The 24,104-nt window shown below is 39.8% G+C and overlaps 1 pseudogene; it reads left to right on the forward strand.

Annotated features, from left to right (window-relative positions):
* The first annotated feature begins 20,175 nt into the window (after window positions 1-20,175).
* LOC142845784 (glyceraldehyde-3-phosphate dehydrogenase pseudogene) lies at window positions 20,176-21,208 on the forward strand (annotated as a pseudogene).
* Window positions 21,209-24,104: the final 2,896 nt, after the last annotated feature.

A 24,104-nucleotide genomic window follows, 5' to 3' on the forward strand; every position in this document is an offset into this window, starting at 1 on the left:
AAAAGTCAGAGCTGGAAACAAAGGATCAAGGAAAAGCGACAGCTCACTCAAAATAAAGACTGGAACATTCATGCTTCCCCGGCAGCTTTGCTGACCCAGCTTCTCCATCACGAAACTGGCTTGACTTTGAGGGGTCCATTTACAATGAGGTGAATGAAGAGTTGCCAGTCTGGCTCTCACTTACTGTAATTGAGTCAGACAATTAAATTGCCTCCCAGTTACTGAAAATGTAAACCGCATACACCGTATGTAGGTCACAGCATTCCAGTGGTGCGTGTCCAGTATAGTGACTTAATGCCTGGATATGGAGGACAGTGTGGACTCAAAGTGGCAGAGCATGCTGGCTCAGCGATGCGCATGCATGTAACAAGGGTGACACCAAGGGTCTGCCGCTTTGAGAGACAGGAACCAGGGCTCCTGCACACAAACTGATCCAGATAAAATGATGTGTCAGTTGGTCATTATATTGTAATTTTTGAATAGTTTTCCTCAAAATATTAAATTGAACTGTTCTTTTTTTAAGATTTATTTATTTATTTATTATGTATACACTGTTCCTCTGCATGTATGCCTACATGCCAGAAGAGGGCACCAGATCTCATTACAGATCGGTGTGAGCCACCATGTGGGTGCTGGGAATTGAACTCAGGACCTCTAGAAGAGCAACCAGTGCTCTTAACCACTGAGCCATCTCTCCAGCCCCTGAAATGTGTTCTTAAATCTTCCTTAATACATGCCCTCCAAAAGAAACTTTCCACATATCTTCTCCAAAGCGAAGTTCTATTGGACAGTGTAAAATGACTACTTTTGCTCTAATAGAGTAATTGAAGTGTGCCTGATTAATATCCTAACTTCAGCGTGTAATATTGTGCAGCCTTTAGAGACCAGAGATTTAGCCAATCAGAAGAACTGTGAGAAGGGGTGGGTCATCTGTAGAGGTAACAATATTTCCTGCTGTCAACTGATTAATACAGAGGGTCATGAGAAGCAAATGGGATTTTGTTATGCTGTTACTTTGAGAGCAGTAGCTTTCTCACATCTGTTTCCTTAATAGAATGTTAACAGTAGGCTACTCAAAAGTTACACTTAAAACACATGCTGAGTGTTTGTTTGTGAGCTTTAATCCCAGGTCTGCAGCCTTCTCCAGGCCCACAGGCTTTGGACATCTGGCTCCCTCATTAAGTGATACATGCTGAAAGGAAGCACCTTCATCATTCAGTGCAAGCAGAGTCCTGCTTTCTTTTGTCTTTTCTCTGTCCAGGGCTGCTTCCTACAGTGCATCATGGGTCTTCTACCAGGCCTTGGGCACATACTTATCAAAGAGTGCTCATAGAATTGTGTTAAGTTTTTAATGGGAGAATTCAATATTTCCTTAGCCAGCTTGCTCTCCACACAGCCCCATTTCTATTCTGGACATTTGCTTATGAGTTAATGTTCAACAGCCTCTAACCTTCCCTAACAGCCTTTGGTGAAGGGCAAGTATAAGCCTCAAAAGCTAGCTTTTTCTGCTACTAGTATATACTGTTTGCATATTGTTATACAAAGTTAAAGATGCTTTCAACTTCAGAGAAACACATTCATGGTAGTTTAATTTTTTGTGAGCTATCTTTTTTATTTTTTATTTTATTAAGCTATATATTTTTCTTCGCTCCCCTCCTTTTCTCTCCCCTCCACTTCTACTCTTTCCCATGGTCCCCATGCTCCCAGTTTACTCAGGAGATCTTGTCTTAGTAGATTATATCCATGTATGTATCTCTTAGGGTTCTCATTGTTGTCTAGGTTCTTTGGGATTGGGGATTGTAGGTTGGTTTTTCTTTGCTTTATGTCTAAAAGGCACTTATGAGTGAGCACATATATTCGCTTTTCTGGGTCTGAGTTATCTCACTCAATATGATGTTTTCTAAATCTGTCCATTTGCCAGCAAATTATAAGATGTCATTATTTTTTCCCCTGTGTAGTATTGCATTGTGTAAATGTACCACATTTTCCTTATCCATTCTTTTCTTGAGAGGCATTTAGATTATTTCCAAATTCTGGTTATGACAAACAATGCTGCTATGAACCTGATCCTGCCACCTGCCTAGGCAGGGAGTGCTGAGCTGCAGGCATGGTCTCAGCTACTTTTCTTCTGACCCCACTTGGGCACACAAACATCCAGGCCCACAAATGCCATTGAAATGCTCCATAGCCAGAGTTCACACTGGCAGCCTGGCCCAGGAAGCTGCATTTTAAAACAGCATGGCTTTTTTCCTGCTAAAGCTGAATCAGAAAAACCTCTCTATAAGGAACCATACCTCTGCTTGCTTCTAGCAAACAAAGCCCATCCAAGAAAATACCACTAGAAAACCATGCTTAAATCTGTTCTCTTGTGTCTAGAATTATTTTTTAAGCATTCTCGGGTATTACATGGATTTAGTCCACCACATTGGTGCACCAATTGTAGTAAGAAGGGTTGCTTGTTTGTTCCCGGCAGCCTGGCTAGCTTAGACCCAAAATAATCACACAGAAACTGTATTAATTAACTCACTGCCTGGCCCATTAGGTCTAACTTCTTATTGGCTAACTTTTGTATCTTATTTTAATCCATTTCTATTAATCTGTATGGCATCATGTGGCAGTGGCTTACCGGCAAAGTTTTGGCATGTCTGACTCTGGCAGCGGCTCTATGGCATCTCTCTCTGACTTTGTCATTCTTTTCCCAGCATACAGCTTGCTTTCCTGCCTAGTTCTGTCCTTCCCTGCCATAGGCTCCAAGCAGTTCTTTATTTATTAACCAATAAAAGCAACACACAGACAGAAGGCCCCCCCACACCAACTAATGTGTGAAAAGGACTTTATACCAATTACTGACGGGGGAGAGTCTTCTGTTTTGTGTTAATTTCATTGGTTAAATAAAGAGACTGCCTTGGCCCTTTAATAGAACATAAAATTAGGTAGGCAGAGTAAACAGAACAGAATGCTGGGAGAAAAAAGCTGAGTAAGTGAGTCGCCATGATTCTCCCACTCCAGACAGACGCAGGTTAAGATCTTCTCTGGTAAGCCACCTCATGGGCTACACACATTATTAGAAATGGGCTAGTCCAGGTGCGAGAGTTAGCCGAGAAAAGGCTAGATATAATGGGCCAAGCAGTGTTTAAAAGAATACAGTTTCCGTGTAATTATTTCGGGTAAAGCTAGCCGGGTGGTGGAAAGCAGCCCCCTGCTCCTATTACAACAAATTACCGTTTCCGTCAAGTCTTCTATAGTGCAAACTTGTGATTTGAGGTATAGGTCTTATACAGACATAATATGTGGCAATCCAGGGAACTGACAAAATAACATGAATAAGGTATGTATAACACATTAATAAATATATTGCAAAGAATACAGTTATTAGAACATGTATTACATGTGTGTATAAGCCACAGGGCAACCATCAGTGTTCCCTATCAGATATTCATCTTGGGATGTGTGTTTGTGTGTGTGTGTGTGTGTGTTTTCTCTTTTTGAGACAAGCTCTGTCACTAGACCTGGAACTTGCAGCCTAGACTAGGCTAGTCTGGCTGGCCACTGGACTCCAAGGACACTTCTAGCTTCTCTTTCCCAGTGAAACTTCAAGCATATGAAAACACATTTGCCTTTTTCTTTAAGTGCTTTACCCTAGAAGAGGTACTACTAAAGCATCTATTCAATATTAATGAACCCATGTTATTTTTATTTATAGGCTTTTTGATGAATAAAGTCTTAAATAACAAATATAACCAAGAAATAAAGTCAGAGAGAAAATAATGTATCTATTATAATCATGCAAAATTAGTTACAATTGTCTTGAAGTGTAGAACTAGGAAGGATGGTAAGATACTCTAATCATGCCATGTATCACATTGACAGAATCTAGAATCAACTGGCATGTGGGTCTCTGGGCATGCCTGTAGGTTATCTTGACTGTCTTCATTGAAGTGTAAAGACTTCCCCATTGGGGGTGGCCCCATTCCCTGGCTGAGATAATGAACTATTCAAATAGAGATAGATAGTCAAGCAGCTCTCATATTCACATTCACATTTGTTATCCTCTGCTTCTCATTGTGTGTGTGAAATGAACATCTGCTTCAAGTACTTGCTAATGTGGGATGTTCTGTATGCTGTGAGTATATATTCCTCCCATTAGTTAATAAAGAACCTGATTTGGCCCATGGCAGGAGAGAATATAGCTAGGTGGTAAATCCAAGCAGAGAGAGAGAAAGAAGGCAGGGTAGGGAGAGATGCCAGCAAGCCAGCCCATAGAACAGGATGCCAGAACACCTAAAGTAATGACACAACCACATGTCAATATACAGCCGGTTAGAAATGAGTTAATTTACAAATGAGAGCTAGTCAATAATAGCCTAAGCCATTGGCCAAACAATTATGTTAATATTAGCCTCTAAGTGATTCATTATCCTATAAGCAGCTGCCAGGACCTGCTGGTGGAAGAGAAACTGATCCAGAGAAAAGCCTCCAGCTACAATTTGCTGTCTTGACTTCCCCACCATGGTGGACTATACTTTGAACTGTGAACCAAAATAAGCCCTTTATTCCTTAAGTTTCTTTTTGTCATAGTATCAGGGATACAGGAAAAGAAACCAAGATAAATGCTAAATAAATTTGTCTTAAGATTCTCCAAGAGCAAAATATGCTATCCCAAATGTCACATATAAATGCAATAAAATCCTCTAATTTACAATAGCAATGAACATGCAAATTCCTAACCTTGCCCTTAATTAGAAACATGCTACCAAGTTAACAAAAACAACACTGGAAGAGAGATTTACTAGAGAATTTAATTTCAAAACACAAAATGTTCTTCTTTTAAAAAGACGTCAATAATACACCAGAATTACAAGATAATACAATGTTAACAAAATTCCAACAAACAAAACATGTTAGACGCACACATATAAAAAATAAAGTAAACAAAAAATGCACCACAAAATTCATCTGAGAAGCTCAGATTTTTCACCATTTCTCAATAACATGTCCAGAAGCCATTGCTCAAGTGTTGAGTTTTTAGAGAGGAATGTGCAAACATCCTTAAAACAGGGCAAACAATAGCAAACACCAAAGGCAGATAATGGACCAAATTAGATAATATGCACAAATATGCATAAATCAAAGCTTAATTCACAGAGCACAAGTAGTTTGGGGCTGAAGTAATAGTAAGATCTACGTCAAGTCCTAACATCATCCTAGAAATTCCTGAACCCTAAGAGTTACTCTAAGAGCATTCTATTGCATAAGGAGAAGTCTGTCACAGCTGTCTAAGGTGCTGCTCCCTTTCATGATCTGGCCAGGGTTGAGCGCAAAATAACAGTAGCATCTATGAACCAGCATCAATGTTTAGGAATGAACAGGGAAGGCTGAGAAGTTGAGGATTTAGAAGAAAGAGGGAGTGACTACCTCTCTTTTGAAAAGAATGGGAACCTAAGAGAAAGAGAGGAGCTAGTGCTAAGTGATCGTAGCATACAACCCAAAAAGCATTGCAATCATTCCTCACTCAAACTATCTAGAAATGGTTAAGACAAATAGATAATACTACTTGTCACAAAATAAATGCAAGTCAAAGGAATAGAGGGATAACTATGCTGGGAAAGAAAAGAAACAAAGAGAGAAAGAAAATGGGGAGTTACAAATTTAGCACATATTTACAGAGTGCTTAGCATATATGCTACTACTGATAATCAATGCTCACAATCTCATAATCATGGAAATTACAAAGTCGAAGGGACACATAGAGCAAAAAAAAATCTGAACAATCAGATAAAAAAACTTTGTCCTTGAGGACAGAATGAAAGGGAATGGTGGACAGAAGGTATATACAGGGTTTTAAAGGCTCTCAAAAAAAAAAAAAAAACTGTGATCCAAAAATGTGCACAGATGGCAGGAACAGACAGGACTTCGCTGTAGTTGGGCTGAAGAGCGAGTGCCAGGACAATGAAGACTAAGATCATAGGCACAGAATGAGATAGATGAGAGCAGACTATAGGTCACTTGGGGGACTCACTGTGAGAACATATCCCTTTATTCCAAGTGAATCAGAAGTTACTGCTAGGTTTTAAGTGAATGAATAACATAATTTGTCCTCCATTTAAAATAATGTGTCCTGTTGTCCACTGTGGTAAGAACAGACCACCAACGAAGTTAGAGTGGGTGTTATTTGAATATTCTCCATAAGAGATGTTGGTAAGAAGAACTCAGATAATGAGTGCATTAAAGGATGCTCCAGTGGAAAGTGAAGACAAAAATCAAATATTTAGAGTCAACGGGAGCCTGGGATAATGTTAAGGCTTTGGCCAGAGAAACTGGGAAGATGGAGATATCACTGGGGATGGGAAATCTGTGGGAGGAACACTTAGGGTAAGACTAGCAGTTTATTTTGGGACATGTTAGCTTGGGATTCTGATTTAATGTCTAAGTGGTGATATCAAGTGGACCATTAGGTGCAGCAGAGTTTGGGTTAGAAATATAAGTAGTACTGAAGCTTCAGAATATAGAAGGTTTTGAATTTGTGAAATGTGAGTGTAAGTAAATATCAAAAGAGAACTGAGGACTGGACCTTTGAACAAACATTGAGAAAATGAGGAGGTAAAATTGAGATTTCCAGTTTAAAATGGAGGGGAGAATCGGCAGAGTACATTGTCTCTGCAGCCAAAAGTTAGAAAGGAAAGTTTTTGGTGGGAAGTAGTAGGATATCATTCTTCTTGTCCTTCAGGACAGGCTTCCAGCTCCTGACAGATGCAGAAAGGTAAGAGTTCCCAGGTCCTGACAGATGCAGAAAGGTAAGAGTTCCCAGGTCCTGACAGATGCAGAAAGGTAAGAGTTCCCAGGTCCTGACAGATGCAGAAAGGTAAGAGTTTCCAGGTCCTGACAGATGCAGAAAGGTAAGAGTTTCCAGGTCCTGACAGATGCAGAAAGGTAAGAGTTTCCAGGTCCTGACAGATGCAGAAAGGTAAGAGTTTCCAGGTCCTGACAGATGCAAAAAGGTAAGGACAGTTAGATTCTGTATCGAAGAGTAGAGGATATGGTGAAAAACTGAAGGGACATTTGGACGAATGATGGAAATAGAAATCTTGAGTGGAATATGGTATCTTAAAAGGGCTTAGAGATAATACAAGTAAATAATTTTAAAGGGCTTTTACTATAAAGTGGTACAGAGAAATGTGAAACACCCAAGATATAGAATAGTTTCAGAATAGGAACTTTGGTTTGTACATATGTTTTTAATATTATATTGAAAAATTTAAAGTAATATATCAATACATTTCCCTCTATACTTCATTGCTCCAGCCTTCCCATGTACCATTTACTCACTCTTAAACTCATGACCTCTATTTCTTTAGTTGTTTTTACATATGTGTGTTTGTATTCTTAATTATATAAATTCAACTCGCTCAGTCCAAATAAAGTTACTTCCCTGTATGTGATTTCATATCCAACCATTAGTATTTGTTGGCAGAGGCCACTTGTTCATTTCTGGCTTCCCAGACCCAAAATAATCACTCAGAAACTATATTAGTTAAATCACTTCTTGGCCTATTAGCTTATGAATATTTCTGGACAACTGTTACATCTTGAATTAACCTATTTCTATTTATCTGTGTATTGCCACATGCCTGTGGCTTACCAGCAAGTTTCCGGCATATCTGTCCCCAGTGGTGGCTATATGACTACTCTCTGACTCCAACTACTCCCTCTATATATCTTTTGCAGCCTGGCTATATTCTGTTAAGCCATTGGCCTAAAATAGCTTCTTTATTCTTTAACCAATAAAAGCAACACATATACAGAAGGACTTCCTACATCATTTCACATTTTCATTTTAAATATAAAGGAAGGCTTTAACATAGTTAAATTACATATAACAAAACAGGTATCAAGCAAGAATTACAGTTATAATATTTATATCTACTTTATCTTTCATCGTAATTAAGTAAAACTATAACTATTCTTCAACTCCATCAAAGACTCCAGAAGGATATAATATTATTTAAGTAAACATGAAATACATTTTAAGCAACTTCCAAAACTCTAGAATTGACAGAGACATCTCGCTACCCAACAGTCACCCAAAGTTCTTCTGTAACGTTGGGGCATCCATATTCAGCCTAAAGACTCGTACATTCTGGCAGACTTTCCCATGAATCAGGAAATTTCAAAGACAGTTCCACCTATATTGGCACTTTGTCAGTCACTTTCTTCTATGTCATGCAGAATGTCTGGCAGGCACTTTCATGAAACAGAAACCCAGAGGGACTGTTTCACCTTTCATCTTTAGGTGAGTTCAGCAGTCATTTCTCTGTGGGTCCTGCATGTCCAGTTCATCAATCAGTCCAGGCAAGAGAAGTTTTTTTTTTTACCCAAATGGCTAACAAACTCTGTAAGAGCCTCGTTAATGCCTATCATCCTCTTGAGTAGATTGGTGCTTCCAGGAGCATATATGTCTCATTGTTATAAAAAGTCTTAAGCTCTTTAAAAAATTTAAATGCCATATTCTGAAGGTCTCTGAAAGATTTGAAGAATATCTATCTAACTGAAACATATCTCTATATAGCTAGAAAACCTAACTAACATGAGTACAGACCTGACTATTATATATTATTATCTATTAATCCATATTTCTTAATTATACATTATATTTTTAAATGATATGCACAAGCACAATTCCATAATTTAGAGCAGAAATATACATATAACAAAATTGACCTTAAATTTCTATAATCAATTTGTGCACCCATTTTTGAAGTAGTTTGTAATTACACAGTGAAGATGGAAAAAATAGTGATATAAAAGAAAGAAAAATTAATGACCTTGGGAAGGCAAAAGTGAATAGATTCTAAGTGAAAAAAGTATTGAAATTTACTAGGTGTGAGACCAGTTATCAGTAGTAATACAGGGAGCATAAGCATGTGTGTACAAACTCAGGGGACATGGTAGATGTGGTGTTATGGGTATGATAACTAATATTTAGTTATTAGTAGTAAACAGTTTCTGTTTACAGATACCAGTAATCCAGTCCATACCTTATACAGTATTTTACATCAAATGGTTGAATCTATTTTCCTGGTTTTTGTACTTTGGACCATAGAGTATAGCAGAAGTAATGTTTTATGATTTTTAAGCTCAGGCCTTAATGAAGAGGCAACTTCTGCTTCTTTGCAAATGGAGACTGTTTGTTGTTTTTCCAGCTGCCCAGTCCCTAATAATCACACAGAAACTATACTAATTACAATACTTTTTGACCTATTTGCTCAGATTTTTTATTGCCTAGCTCTTATATCTTAATATAACCGATTACTGGGTTGTAATTAGTTGTAATATTAATTACAACACTGTCTGACCTATTAGCTTAGGTTTTTTATTGGCTAGCTCTTATATCTTAATATAACCCATTTCTATTATTCTGTCTATTGCCATGAGGCTGTGGCTTATCAGGTAAGGTTCTGGTGACTGTCTCCTTCAGCAGCTACATGATGTCTCTCTGTCTCAGCCTACTCTCTCTCTATATCTCTATCTAGATTTCCTGCCTGGTTTTGCTTTGCTAAACCATTGGCCGAAACAGCTTTATTCATCAACCAATCAACACATGTACAGAAGGACATCCCACATCACTTTTTCTTATCTAAAACCTAGCTGCTGTACTCAACAAACTCCAGATACTGAGTACCAGGAGTTACACAGAGAACCCTGAAGATTGAAAGCTCTTGATGAACAAAGCATGGCTTATCAAGTTGAGGTAGGGTAGGTCTGTGCTCCTCCCCCTGCAAAAAGGCTAGGTGAAGTAATCTAGCATGGAGACCAGGTTCCCAAAAGCCATGTTCAAAAAGTTCACTGGGAACCTTACAAATGGGCCAAAGTACACAACTGTCACACACTTTCAAAGGCCTAGGTGGGTCTCATGCAGGATATTTTACTGTTAGTCCAGAGTCTGTGAGCTCTCACGAGCTTAAGTCAGAGTCTCTGTGGTTTCCTCTATCATAACCTTGACCCCCTTCCCTGCTCATACAATCACTCCTCCCTTTCTTCAGGACTCCTGAAAATTGGACATTGCCTAGCTGTGAATTTCTTAATCTGCTTCAATCAGTTACTAGATAAAGACTCTTTGCTGACAATTAGGGTGGTTACCAATCTGATTACAGTAGATGGCCAGTTCAGGCACCTTCTCCACTATTACTAGGAGTCTTAGCTAGGATTCCTGGGAATTTGTGGATTCCTTAGAATTTCCCTGGCACCATGTTTTTCCCTAACCCTAAATGTCCACCCCCCACATTAAGACATCTCTTTCATTACTCTCCCGTCTGTCCTGCCCTAACCCACCTCCTGTGTCCAGACTGCCCAATCTGCTCCCTCAAGTTCCTACCCCCACCACCCTCTACTCCTGTTCCCCAGCTTACCCAGGAGATTTCTTCTATTTCTTCTTCCTAGGAAAATCCAAATAATCCCTCTTTGTTATCAGCCTCTCTGGGGCTCTTCACGTCCATAGGAGGCCTGCTCCTTTCTGAATAGAAATTGAGGAAGAGTGGATAGTGAGGGGGGTAGATGAGAGTAGGGGGAGGGAACAAGAAGAGGGGAGGGAAGGAAAACTATGGTCTGAATATAAAATCAATGAAAGAGTATTAGCTAAATATAATAAAATTAAAAGAAAGAAAAAGCACTGATGAATGGCTCTCTGCCTACCGAATACAGTGGAGAGAGAAATTGCCTTAGTAGAGCACAAAGTCCTTAGTGACTAAAAGGGAGAAGAAGCTAATCTCAGGGGGGTTTTTTTGTTGCTATTTTAAGCCAGTACATTTAATGATCTGTGTTGGAAAGAAATGGCTAATCTAAGTTTCATTGAAATTTATTGTGGTTTCAGTATTTTTTTTCTTTGGACTGTGTCTCACTATGTTTCACAGTCTGCTCTTCATCTCCTGGGAATGAAAGGTTTTCCCACCATTTCTCCTGAGTAGCTGGAATGCAGGCACACATCATCAAGTCTGACACATTCCCAAGAAGCACCACCACCTGGAGACCAAGTGTTCAAACATACAAGCCTATGGGAGTCATTTCACATTCAAACCCCAACATGCCTCCACACCTGCCTCCTAGTTGGATATTTGACAAGGGAATAAGGTAAACTGAGTTGAGAGGCATCGGTGGTGTATAAAGAGGGACTGTGATGAAGGAACAACGTAATCCTCCCTGAAGGTTGAGCACATCCTGTATTTGCAAACTGCCACTCTGCTGATTGAAATGATGCAACAAAGCATGAGTCCTCACAGAGCTCTGGGGGAAAAATTACCTGCTTTCTCGTAATAATCTTTATCTACTTAATGGGAAAAAAAGGAACTCATCTCAGTTTCTTTTCCTGTTGTTATACTAAAATGTATTGACAAAAGCAAGTTAAAGAACAGGCTTATTTTACCTCCACACTTCCAGATCTGTCATGGCAGGAAGCGAAGGCAGTAGGAGTGTGAAGCAGCTGGTCACTGCATCTATAGTCCGAAGAGCACTATGAACGTGTGAGGCGAGTATTCATGTTGCTTGGTCCACTCTTAGGCAGTCTAGAACCATCCACCTAGTGAATGGTGCCATCCACAGTGGGTAGGTCTTCCTACCTCAATTGAAGCAATCAGTCACAGGAATGACCAGAGGCCTATCTCCCTCTTTATAGATGCAGTCAAAATAACAATAGCAGCTCTCATGGAGCCCAAAAGTATATCATGTATTATCACTATAGATCTGATAGGTAGATAGATGGATGGATAGATAGATAGATAGATAGATAGATAGATAGATAGATAGATAGATAGATGATAGATACATACATACATGCATATACATACACACATATGTACATACATAGGTTTATGCAAGATAAAAAATGTTGATGTGAATAAACTAATATGGTTTTTTTTTTTTTTTTAGTTTTTCGAGACAGGGTTTCTCTGTAGTTTTGGAGCCTGTCCTGGCACTAGTAGACCAGGCTGGCCTCGAACTCACAGAGATCCGCCTGCCGCTGCCTCCCGAGTGCTGGGATTAAAGGCGTGCGCCACCACCGCCTAGCACTAATATGGTTTTTAATTCAGTTAAAAGTTTACAAATTGTTGTATAACTGGAAGGAATTACCAGTTTATATCTAAACAAACCCAGTGATGTGTTCAGGATTGTCTGGATGGTTGGCTTACAGAAGAGAAGCAAATATAGGATTGTTGACTAAGTGAATGGGCCTGTTGACACTCACATGAAGTGATGAAAACCCAAGCTCCACTAACATCTGTTCTTCACAGTCATGTTCATGTAGTTTCCTGACCTACACTGGCAGTCTGAAATCCCAGCTTTCCTACAAATCTTATAGTCCAGGGATCAAGCCATGGGATAGAAATCTCACCCTTAACTTTTACATTTGTAACACCCACTAAATTTATGTGCACTTTAAAAATGGGAGTTTGGTTGAATCTTGACAATGTGTGAGCTACTGTAAGTCAACCAGCGCCCCTTAAAGTGGTTCAAGTTGTGCAGTCATAATGTCTGGCTTGTTTTGGAGGGTTAAGACAGGCTGACTTAAAGGGAACTTTTTTTTTTTCTGGTGTGAATGAATGCAGACCTCCCAATTACATTGCAGGAAAAAAATGAGTAAAGGTCTACTAACGCACCTCTGCTTCCAGCACAGTGGCCCAGCCAGGAAGGATATTCAGAGTCCAGAAATTAAAAAGCAGCAAGAGACTTGACCCTAGAGTGGCTCCCAGGTGCCCAAGCCGAGGTCCCCAGTTAGTTCCTTGGGCAGCTGAGGATAGGGAACCTGAAATGACCCTATCCTAGAGCAATACTGACGAATATCTTGCATATCATCATAGAACCTTCATCTGGTGATGGATGGAGATAGAGACAGAGACCCACACTGGAGCACTGGACTGAGCTCCCAAGGTCCCAATGAGGAGCAGAAGGAGGGAGAACATGAGCAAAGAAGTCGGGACCACGAGGGGTGCACCCACCCACTGAGACAGTGGAACTGATCTATTGGGAGCTCACCAAGGCCAGCTGGACTGTGACTGAAAAAGCATGGGTTAAAACTGGACTCTCTGAACATGGCGAACAATGAGGGCTGATGAGATGCCAAGGACAATGGCACGGGGTTTTGATCCTACGTAATGTGCTGGCTTTGTGGGAGCCTAGCCAGTCTGGATGTTCACCTTCCTAGATATGGACGGAGGGGGGAGGACCTAGGACTTAACACAGGGCAGGGAACCCTGACTGCTCTTTGGACTGGAGAGGGAGGGGGAAAGGAGTGAGGGGAGGGGGAGAAGGGTGGGAGGAGGGGGAGGGAAATGGGAGGCTGGGAGGAGGTGGAAACTTGTTTTTTTTTTTCTCCTTTTCTCAATAAAAAAAAGCAGCCTCTTGGCAGACAGAGTAGAGAGATTAATCTGCAGGGAGTAGACTGCCTTGCCCCTAGATTCTCATATCAGACCTCATCGTCTCTCACAGTTCATTGTTTTTAGAGGATTTCTCTCCGCTGTTTTTCCCCTTGTTTTACAGGGGTGAGGGTTGCTGATAGACACTAGAATGCTGAAAGGGAGAGCCCTTATACAGCTACCAACATATGAAATGTGCTCGAATCCAATTCTTCCAAACCTCCTCACATGAATTATCGACAATGCTATTTTAAACAATGCTTTTCCATTATGAATGAGGAATACTGAGAACTCAAGAACAATCGCAGTGAGTTTTTGATCCTACTGCACATACTGGCTTTGGGGGAGCCTAGGCAGTTTGGATGCTCACCTTAGGAGACCTGGATAGAGGTGGGCAGTCCTTGGGCTTCCCACAGGTCAGGGAACCCTGATTGCTCTTCGAGCAGATGAGGGAGGGTGACTTGATTGGGGGAGGGGGAGGGAAATGGGAGGCGGTTGCGGGGAGGAGGCAGAAATCCTTAATAAATAAATAAATTAAAAAAAATATTATGATGTAAGAGGACACCAGTAGACATGCCTTGCCAGACCAATCATTATTGTAGCCTGCAGTCTTCATAATTGATAATACTAATGACTATTTTCTCCTCCAGTAGTTTGCATAGCACCTAACGTTGCTGCCCCAGTACCGTGAAAGCTAGTGAGTAGGGATTAAGTTTCTAGATCGGTACCGGCTTAACTCAATATTGAAGGTTCTACATGACCTCACTAGTCAAGAACTGAACATACATATAGACAAACAAACAAACAAATAAGTAAGTAAGTAAGCCCACTCCTGGCTTAGGGATTTTTGTTTGTTTTCTGTCAGGGTCATTGTTTCCCTTTTATTCAGTAAGCTCACTGTTGTAAATATGTACATTTACACACACACAGCAGTGTCCACAGTATCAGGTTTCAGTTTTTATTTTTATGTCTTGACAATGAAGACCCTACAAGAGATGTACATGGAAAGTAGGAAAAGACAAGGTCTCCTAAGTAAACTGGGAGAATGGGGACCATGAGAAAGGGTTGAAGGGGAAGGAAGAGAAGGGAGAGAAAAATATATAGTTCGATAAAAATCAATAAAAAATTAAAAAAAAAGAAAAGAAATCTCCAGAACCATAGATTCTTTGCTGTGATCAAGTGCCAGAACCAGCTCCTATTCCCAACATTAATGCACAAAGCAGAAGTGATGTGAAGCACCTATTGTTGCTCACATGACATACAGATAGGACCACAGAAGTGATAATGCCTGAATGGAGGGACACAGTGTTATAGGCTAGAAGAGCATTGAACAACCATTTGAGCCTGAGAGTCTGACCTTTGCCTAATACAGAAGTCCATGCTAAATTTAAACCATGTCCATTACACAGTTCTGAAGAGTTGCTCAGAAGATCACATGAGTGCTGTCACAACTTCTCATGAAGACTGCAAATGCACGCCCATGAGCAGTGATACCAAGCTTGCCAAACATCAGGCAATACGATGATTTCAGGAAGATATGATCTATATGTTCATCTTCTCTGTTAAAAGAAATTTCTCGCCTTTAATCCCAGCACTCGGGAGGCAGAGGCAGGCGGATCTCTGTGAGTTCCAGACCAGCCTGGTCTACAGAGCGAGTTCCAGGACAGGCTCCAAAGCTACAGAGAAACCCTGTCTCGAAAAACCAAAAAAAAAAAAAATTCTCACAAGCAAATATATATAATATAATTTTGGAAAACATTTTTTTCAGCAGGAATAGAACAATTAACTACAATTACTTTTCAAGTAAAATGCTCACTTACTAGCTCTTGTGCTATCTCAAAGTTGAAATAATAAAAGTTGGCAAACATCTCAAACTTCTGCAATTGAAAAACATACAGCTGCAAACTTTATATCCTGATTTAAAACAGCTTGGAAAATACTATAATTTTCTACAGATAATCATTTAATAATTTCACAGACATGCCATTCTTTTCCGATTTTAAATGCTTTAACTTTTATAACATACAATAGTTTTGCAATGAAACATTTACAGGAAGGTTATTTCAAAATTATCTGTTGTCTGGAGGAAAACAAGACTTTTTTTTCCTTTTTCTTTTTTTAACAACATAGTTGTGATGATGAGATTACTTTTGATTATAAGTGCATAAAAATCCAAACCAAACTGGTTTGACCCAAAATAGAACTTATTGCCTTACTTAACCATGTTTAGGAATAAAGCTTTGGTCAGATAGAATTTAAATGACCAGGTTTAATGATATCATCAGGACATGGTTTGCTTTCATAACCCTTGGGTCTGACTCTGACTTGTAGAGAGTTATGCTTCATTCTCAGACAGGGGTGACTTCACCGTGGTAAAGCGGTTGCCACATTGCAAGTGCTTTCCTCTGCTAGTTTCCCACCATGTAAAGAAGAGTATCTGTTTCACTATGAACTGAAGCCAAACACGAAGAGTGAGGTCTCAGGCTTCTATTGATCCCCATGGAGGCTACATTATCTTGGACCAATTGTTTCAGGAGGTGGAAGATCACACTGTGTGGTGCTTGGGCTTAGAGAAAATGCAGGCACATGCTCTAACAAAAGCAGAGGCCTGATTCTTCTACAGCAGTAAAAAATTGTCATTATGTCTCTCAACTTGAAGCTTTCTCTGGGTGAGTAACATGAACAAAAAGACCTTACTGACTCAATTCATGTCAGTATCTCAATAGCACATAGTACAATCTCTGGGATTCATCAGGAACTTGTAGTAATATGAGCGGCGGCGGGACTGTGTTCCCAACACCCCAGCCACCTGCCCGGCTGGCTTATGCCCCGAAATAATTACACAGACACTGTATTCTTTTAATCACTGCTTGGCCCTTAGCTCTAGCCCTTACTGGCTAATTCTGATATCCCAATCAACCCATCTCTAACAATCTGTGAGCACCGGTCTTACCGGGAAGATTCTAGTTCAGAGCTTCATCGCGTGTGTCTGCCTGGGAGCAGGGCATGGCGTCTCTCCTGAGTCTGCTCCGGAGAGCAGCAGCTGTGGAGTCTGACCTCACTTCCTCTTCCTCCCGGCATTCTGTTCTGTTTACTCCACCCACCTAAGGGTGGGCCTATCCAATGGGCCTAGCAGTTTCTTTATTGCTTAGCCAATGAAATCAACAGATTGATATATGACACTCCCACATCAGGAACTCAACATAAACAAAAAAATAACAGTTGACATGTTCTATTTTGGGTTGAATTAATGGGTGGTTCACAATAAGAATTCTATTACTGTGATGTATTTCAAGTATTCCTCCATCCTCATCTACTTTGCTTTCATAAAATTTAATTTAAAGAATGGCTTGAATGTTGGGACTTATCTGATGACAGTCCTTGTATTGCCCTAGTGCAGTTCAGACTGGTTAGCACACCATGAACATCCCTTACCATTTGCCTACCATCCCCTCCTGTTCTTCTCAAAGAGGTCATAATGCTTAATGTAAATAGCAACAACTCTAGACACTAAGAGACAGGAGTGAAGCTAGTGTGCAATGGGAGAGATTTGTTTAATGGGAGAAATTTTTGCATCCTTACATTTGAGTTATCATTAATATAATTGCTCCTTTAATAGCAGTATAGATTATTTTGGTTTTAATATTGTAATTATAGATTATTTTGCTTTAATATTTTCATTACAAATTATTTTGTTTTAATATTATATATTTAATATGGTTATAACACTCTTCTTCCCATTCTTCCACCTAATCCCTCCTATGCCTCCTTTCAAGCCCATGACATATTAACTTTCTTTATTATTATTACATATATGTACAATAATATATGTATATGTAACCTAATGGGTGCATTAAGTGTTTTTGTATGTATATGTTTTTAAGGCTGACCAATTGGTATTGGATAAACAATTAAGGGGGTAATCCCTGGGGAAGACTAATTCTCTCTTTCTCAATAGGTTTTAGTTGCCTCTAGCTCTTCATCCAGGGTTGGGGCCCATGAATCTCGAAGTTCTCTGGCCTCTTACAATATTTTTTGTCCCCATTTACACAGTGGTCCCTGAGTCTTGGGTATAGGAGTTGTGTTGCAGATGTGCCAAATGAGGTCTGACACCCCACATTCAGTTGTTGTTTGCATTTGGCCACTTTTGGCTTTCTTTAGTGGTCTCCCTATTCTGCAAAAAGAAACTTCTTAGATGAGGAGTAAGAGCTACCTTTATCTACATTTAGCTGTAAGTATAAACCTAACATTTAAAAAGTAGTTAAGAACTATTCTGGTTACAAAAGTAGCAGTAACCAGTTCTCTAAGATCCATGACATCACTATCAAAGAGCAGTTGATTAGGTTGCCGATACTAGGCATGATATCCCACCTGTTCTATAGGACTTAAATCTAATAGAAAGCTATTGGTTGCTGTCAAGACATGAGTGCCACTACTGCTCTGTTAAGCATATCTTGCCCTATTGGTCATTATTGTGTCTAGTAGGTATCACAGCTGGTCATTAATTGTTTTCCTTCCTGTAGCTTGCAAAGCACCTTCTGGTACTAGGAAAACTAGTCCTCTGGAAAAAAACTTTTGGGTCAGTACTGGATGTATTTTTCCCAGTCCTGTGAGTGCTGTCTTATGGAATAGGGGCATACCTTTAACTTCTTAGAGGTAGCCAAGGACAACAGAAACAGGCTACATTGTTTGGGGAGTTTCTTTGACTTCTCTGACCAACAGCTCAAATAAAGATTTCTCTTGCCTGGTACTAAAACTTTTGTTAGGTAGTTGTTGGTAAACATTATCCTTTCAAATCTGTTTAAGTTATATATGCATATATATAGCTGTATGTATACAAATATACGTACATATATTATTTGTGATTTTAGGCAAATATAAAATAATGTGATTCTCTCTTTGACTTTTACAAATACCTTTAGTGTATTATTTATCCTTCCTCCTTCTCTCATATTCTGTATTGTCTTCCTTCCCCCGACATAATTAAAGACTTCCATCTTGTTTTTAACATTTTACCCTTTATAACACTGTGACCTACTTGCTCTTCTCACCTCTAGAGATCCCTGCCCCCATGATATACTTTTCACTTTTCTAGTTTCTGTGGTTACTTCTGAAGATTTGAAATTAGGAACCACAGATCAGTGACAAGAAGTAACATTATCTTCTGGGTCCAGGCTACCTCACTCAATACAATATTTTCTAGTTCTATCTATTTACCTGAAAATTTTGTAATTTAAATTAAAAATCTGCCATTGGTTTGTACTAATAATACATTTTATTAATTCTTTGATAATTTCATACAATGCATCTTGAACATGGCTGAGCAAGTATCTATGGTGTAGAATGTTGTGTCCTTTGGGCTTATGCCAAGGAGTAGGATAGCTAGGTCATGTGGCAGATTTATTGATAATATTTTGAGAATTTTCTACACGTATTTCCAGAATAGCTACACAAGTTTGCAATCCTACCAATAGTGAATAAGAGTTCTCTTTTCTCTCTGTCCTCACCAGTGTTTGTTATAGATTGTTTTATTTAATTTAGCCATTTTGACTGGAGTAATGAAGTTGAAATCTCAAAAGCTGGTTAACCTTGCTTTTCCAGAACTGGTAAGGATAGTGAATACCTTTTGAGAACTATCTTAAGCAGTTTCTATTTTTTTCTTTTGAGAATTATCTGCTCATATCAATGGCTATTTTTTGAGTGAGTCATCCATTTTCTTGATTTTTGTTTTCGAGTTCTTTATATATTCTAGATATTATTCTTCTGTCAGATAGATAGCTGCTAAAGATTCTCTACCACACTGTGAACTTCCTCTTCACTTGATTGTTTCTTTAGTTATGAGAATCACTTTAGTTTTTCTACCAAGAAGCTTCTAGAACTGATGAATAATTTCAGAAACACAGCAGTATACAAACTTAACTTACAAATACGTGTGGCTTTTCTATACAAAAAAAACCCCTCAAACACATAGAGAAAAAAATGAACATACTTCTACTTAAAATAGCCTAATAAACAGTAACATATTTAGGGATAAACCTAATCAAGGAGGTGAAAGAGTTCAATAATGAAAACTTTAATTTTCTGAAGAAAGAAATTAAAGAAGACACTAAAGGATGGGGTGGTCTCCAATATTGATGGATACAGGTTGGTAAATTAATATTGTGAGAATGATCTTTCTACAAAAAGCAACTTATAGATTCGGTGCAATGCCAATCAAACAACATTCTCTACAGAAATAATAAAAATATTCTAAAATGTTTTATGAAACCACAGAAGGTTCTAGATATTTAAAATAATCCCAAGCAAAATCAACAAAGCTGGAAGGATTACCATTTCAGATTTCAAGGCTATATTATAAAGCTATTGTCTTAGGGTTACTATTTGGTTTATACTCCCATGTTATGCTACATCACTGAAAGAAGTCAGGGCAGGAACTCAAACAGAGCAGGAACCTGGAGGCGGGAGCTGATATAGGCAGAGGTCATAGAGGGCACTAGTTACAGGCTTGTTCATTCTGCTTTCTTATAGAATCCAGGACAAACAATCTAGGGATGGCATCATCCACAATAGAATGCACGCTCCTCCATCAATCTATAAATAGGAAAATAGCCTACAGGCTTGCCAACAGTCTCATCTTATAGAGGCATTTTTCTCAATTGAGATTACTTCCCCTCAGATGACTTTAACTTGTGTCAAGTTGATATAAAACTATCCAGCTCTCTGCTCCTCCCTGTTCTAGAGACAGCCGCTTCTTTTTGTGCAGTGCCAGCCTCGTTCCAGAGACACGATGGTGAAGGTCGGAGTGAATGGATTTGGCCGTATTGGACGCCTGGTTACCAGGGCTGCCTTCACTTCTGGCAAAGTGGACGTTGTTGCCATCAATGACCCTTTCATCGACCTCAACTACATGGTCTACATGTTCCAGTATGACTCCACCCATGGCAAGTTCAAAGGCACAGTTAAGGCTGAGAATGGGAAGCTTGTCATCAACGGGAAGGCCATCACCATCTTCCAGGAGCGAGATCCCGCCAACATCAAATGGGGGGATGCCGGCACCGAGTATGTTGTGGAGTCTACCGGTGTCTTCACTACCATGGAGAAGGCTGGGGCCCACTTGAAGGGTGGGGCCAAGAGGGTCATCATCTCCGCCTCTTCTGCCGATGCCCCCATGTTTGTGATGGGTGTGAACCATGACAAGTATGACAATTCCCTCAAGATTGTCAGCAACGCTTCCTGCACCACCAACTTCTTAGCCCCCTTGGCCAAGGTCATCCATGACAACTTTGGCATCGTGGAAGGACTCATGACAACAGTCCATGCCATCACGGCCACCCAGAAGACTGTGGATGGCCCCTCTGGGAAGCTGTGGCGAGATGGCCGTGGTGCTGCCCAGAACATCATCCCTGCATCCACTGGCGCTGCCAAGGCTGTGGGCAAAGTCATCCCAGAGCTGAACGGGAAGCTCACGGGCATGGCCTTCTGCGTTCCTACCCCCAATGTGTCCGTCGTGGATCTGACATGCCACCTGGAGAAAGCTGCCAAGTATGATGACATCAAGAAGGTGGTGAAGCAGGCATCAGAGGGCCCACTAAAGGGCATCCTGGGCTACACTGAGGACCAGGTCATCTCCTGTGACTTTATCGGTGACTCCCACTCTTACACCTTCGATGCTGGGGCTGGCATTGCTCTCAATGACAACTTTGTAAAGCTCATTTCCTGGTACGACAATGAATTCGGCTACAGCAACAGAGTGGTGGACCTCATGGCCTACATGGCCTCCAAGGAGTAAGAAGCCCGCCCTGGACCACCCATCCCAGCAAGGACACAGCAAGAGAGAGGTCCTCGGCTGCTGAGCAGTCCCTGTCCTAACTAACCCTTGACACTGAGCATCTCCCTCACAGTTTCCATCCCAGACCCCCAGAATAGCAGGAGGGGGCTTAGGGAGCCCTACTCTCCTGAATGCCATCAATAAAGTTCATTGCACCCCTCAAAAAAAACTATCCAGCACAGTGATAGTGCAGTGGTTTGAATAAGAATACCCCCCACAGACATATTTGAATGCTTAGTCACCAGAGAGTGGAACTCTTTGATAGGATTAGAATGATTAGGAGATATGGCTCTGGAGGAAGTGTGTCTCTAAAGGTGGGTGAACTTTGAGTTTTCAAAAAGCCCATGCCCACCAATCTCTCTCTCTCTCTCTTTCTCTCTCTCTCTCTCTCTCTCTCTCTCTCTCTCTCTCTCTCTCTCTCTCCTTCCAGATTAGGATATAGCTCTTAGCTGCTGATTTAGTGCCTACTTCCATACTGCCATGCTCTCCAGCATGATGATAATGGACTAAATAAACCTCTGAAACTGTAAGCAAGCTCTCAATTAAATGTTTTGTTTCCTAAGAATTACCTTGGCCATGGTGTCTCTTCTCTTCAAAGAACAGAAACTAAGACATATAGTACAGGAGCAAAGGTAGACATGTCTACAATAAAACAAAATAAAACACCCAAACACAAGCACACATAAATACAGTCATCTGATACCTGTCAAAAATTCCAAAAACATACACTGGAGAAGAAACAGCATGAAAGATTGAATGTAAAAAAAAAATGAAATTAGAACTTTAGCTACCAACCTGTACAAAATTTAGCTTCAAATGTAGAAAAAAATTCAATATAAAGTCTGAAACACTGAAATAAATAGGAAAGATACTTTATCAGTTGCTTTTCTCTTTACTCTTATCAAATACCTGATCAGAAGTTGATGTGGGATACCCCTCTGTATGTTATGATTACCATTTATGAATAAAGAAACTTCTTTTGACATATAGCAGGGCAGAACTTAGCTAGGCAGGGAAAACTAAACCGAATGCTAGGAAGGAGATAGAGTGGGAGAGAAGTCATGTAGACCCCACTGGAGACAGACACTGGATGGAAGTTTACTTGGTAAGCCACAGCCACGTGGCAATATAGAGATTAATAGAGATGGGTTAAATTAAAATGTAAGAGTTAACAAATAAGAAGCTAGAGCTAATGGGCCAAGCAGTGATTTAATTAAGACAGTTTCTGTGTGTTTATTTTGGGGCTGAGCAGCTGGGAACGAACAACAAGAAGTAACTTGAGAAATGTACTCACAGTTTTGTCTTACAATTTGTGTGGATACACCACATCATGGCAGAGAAGATCTACCAAGAGGAGCATAAGGCAACTGATGTTACTGCTTACAGTTAGAGCACTGAGATGCATGTTGCTGCTCAGCTGTTTCTCCTTTTCTTAACACTGGGGCCTGAAGCCATCAGGTGGTGCTACCTACAATCAGGGTGTGGCTTCACTCCTCAAGTAGGCATTTCTGTAAATATCCTACCAATACATCCAAGAATTTTCCAGGGATTGTAATTTTATCCAATTAACAGTGTATAGTAACCCATCACAATTATGTTGTAAATAAATTTCTTTTATCTTTCTCAGAAGAAGACCACTATTCCTGGTACTCAAGTCTTTTTGCTTGGGATAACAAGATGACTCAGCAGACAAAGGCCCATGCTGGCCATGCCTGATAACTTTAGCTCAAACCCCAGGACCATAACGGTGAAAGGAAGAAACCAATTGCCACAAGTTGTGCTTTGACCTCCACATGCCCATGCTTACCCATCCATCCACTCCACCCTGACACAATACACGAAATAAATAATAAATATGCAATAAAATGTTCTTAAAATGTCTTTTGCTCACAACTGTAAGAAATTCTGCTGTTAACATGTGGGTTCAAATAACATCTTATCTAGTATCCACATTCTCATAGAATAGTCTCTATTAGAATATTTTTACTTACAGGCATTCAAAGCATACTAACTTAATTTGACCATTTTAAAACTGGTATCAAGCTTGTGAGTTACCTTTACTTTGTATAAAATTGTTTGTGTTTCCTGAAACATAAAATAATTGGAAACATACTTTTGAGTATAGGTAGACTTCATTTAGCATAACCACAACCTTAGAAGTAGGACAGCTGTGATCCCTTACTGAGACTATTGTGGCTTATGGTTTGCTTTATAGGCATGAGATGCAAGCTTTTCATTACTCCCAGGAAGTCCTGTTTGCATTGGGTTTAGAGTTGAACTCAAGAACCCCTCTTACATTCTGTTCACAATCAAATAAGTGATCGTGGGGCCTCAACACATATTCCAATACCGCTTGAGGAAAGAGAAGGTGTTTCTGATATTTGTGGTCTAACTTAGATTTTATTGGAACTGTCATAGCTTTAGAAACAAAACTGATTCATTTTCATTAATTAATGTCTTCACGATGATGCTTATACAAAATTGACTAAGAAGACACATAAATTGTTTTCTTGGAAAAAGAAGCATTTTAAAATATACTAGTTTTCTTGTCTTTTATTTTCTCTTCCTCTGTTTCAGTTATCAGTGATTGAACTGTTGAAGAATATTTTAACAGAAAATTCTAGAAACAAACAACCAGCTAGTTTTCAGTTGCATGTTGACCTCAATAATCTAACTGAAATCTTATTGTGAACATGGTTAATAGTTTTATACACTTTATACCCTTTATGTCCTTTAGTTGCTTGCTACTCTTCTCAGTCGTCAGACTGTCATGATATCTCAGTGCATATCAACAATGCGTGCTCACATAGACACAACAATCTGACTTGTGAAATCCCTACATACTATACCCTGGTTCTAAGTTATCAATCTTC

This window comes from Microtus pennsylvanicus, chromosome 3 (genome assembly GCF_037038515.1).
Source record: "Microtus pennsylvanicus isolate mMicPen1 chromosome 3, mMicPen1.hap1, whole genome shotgun sequence".
Taxonomy (NCBI): domain Eukaryota; kingdom Metazoa; phylum Chordata; class Mammalia; order Rodentia; family Cricetidae; genus Microtus; species Microtus pennsylvanicus.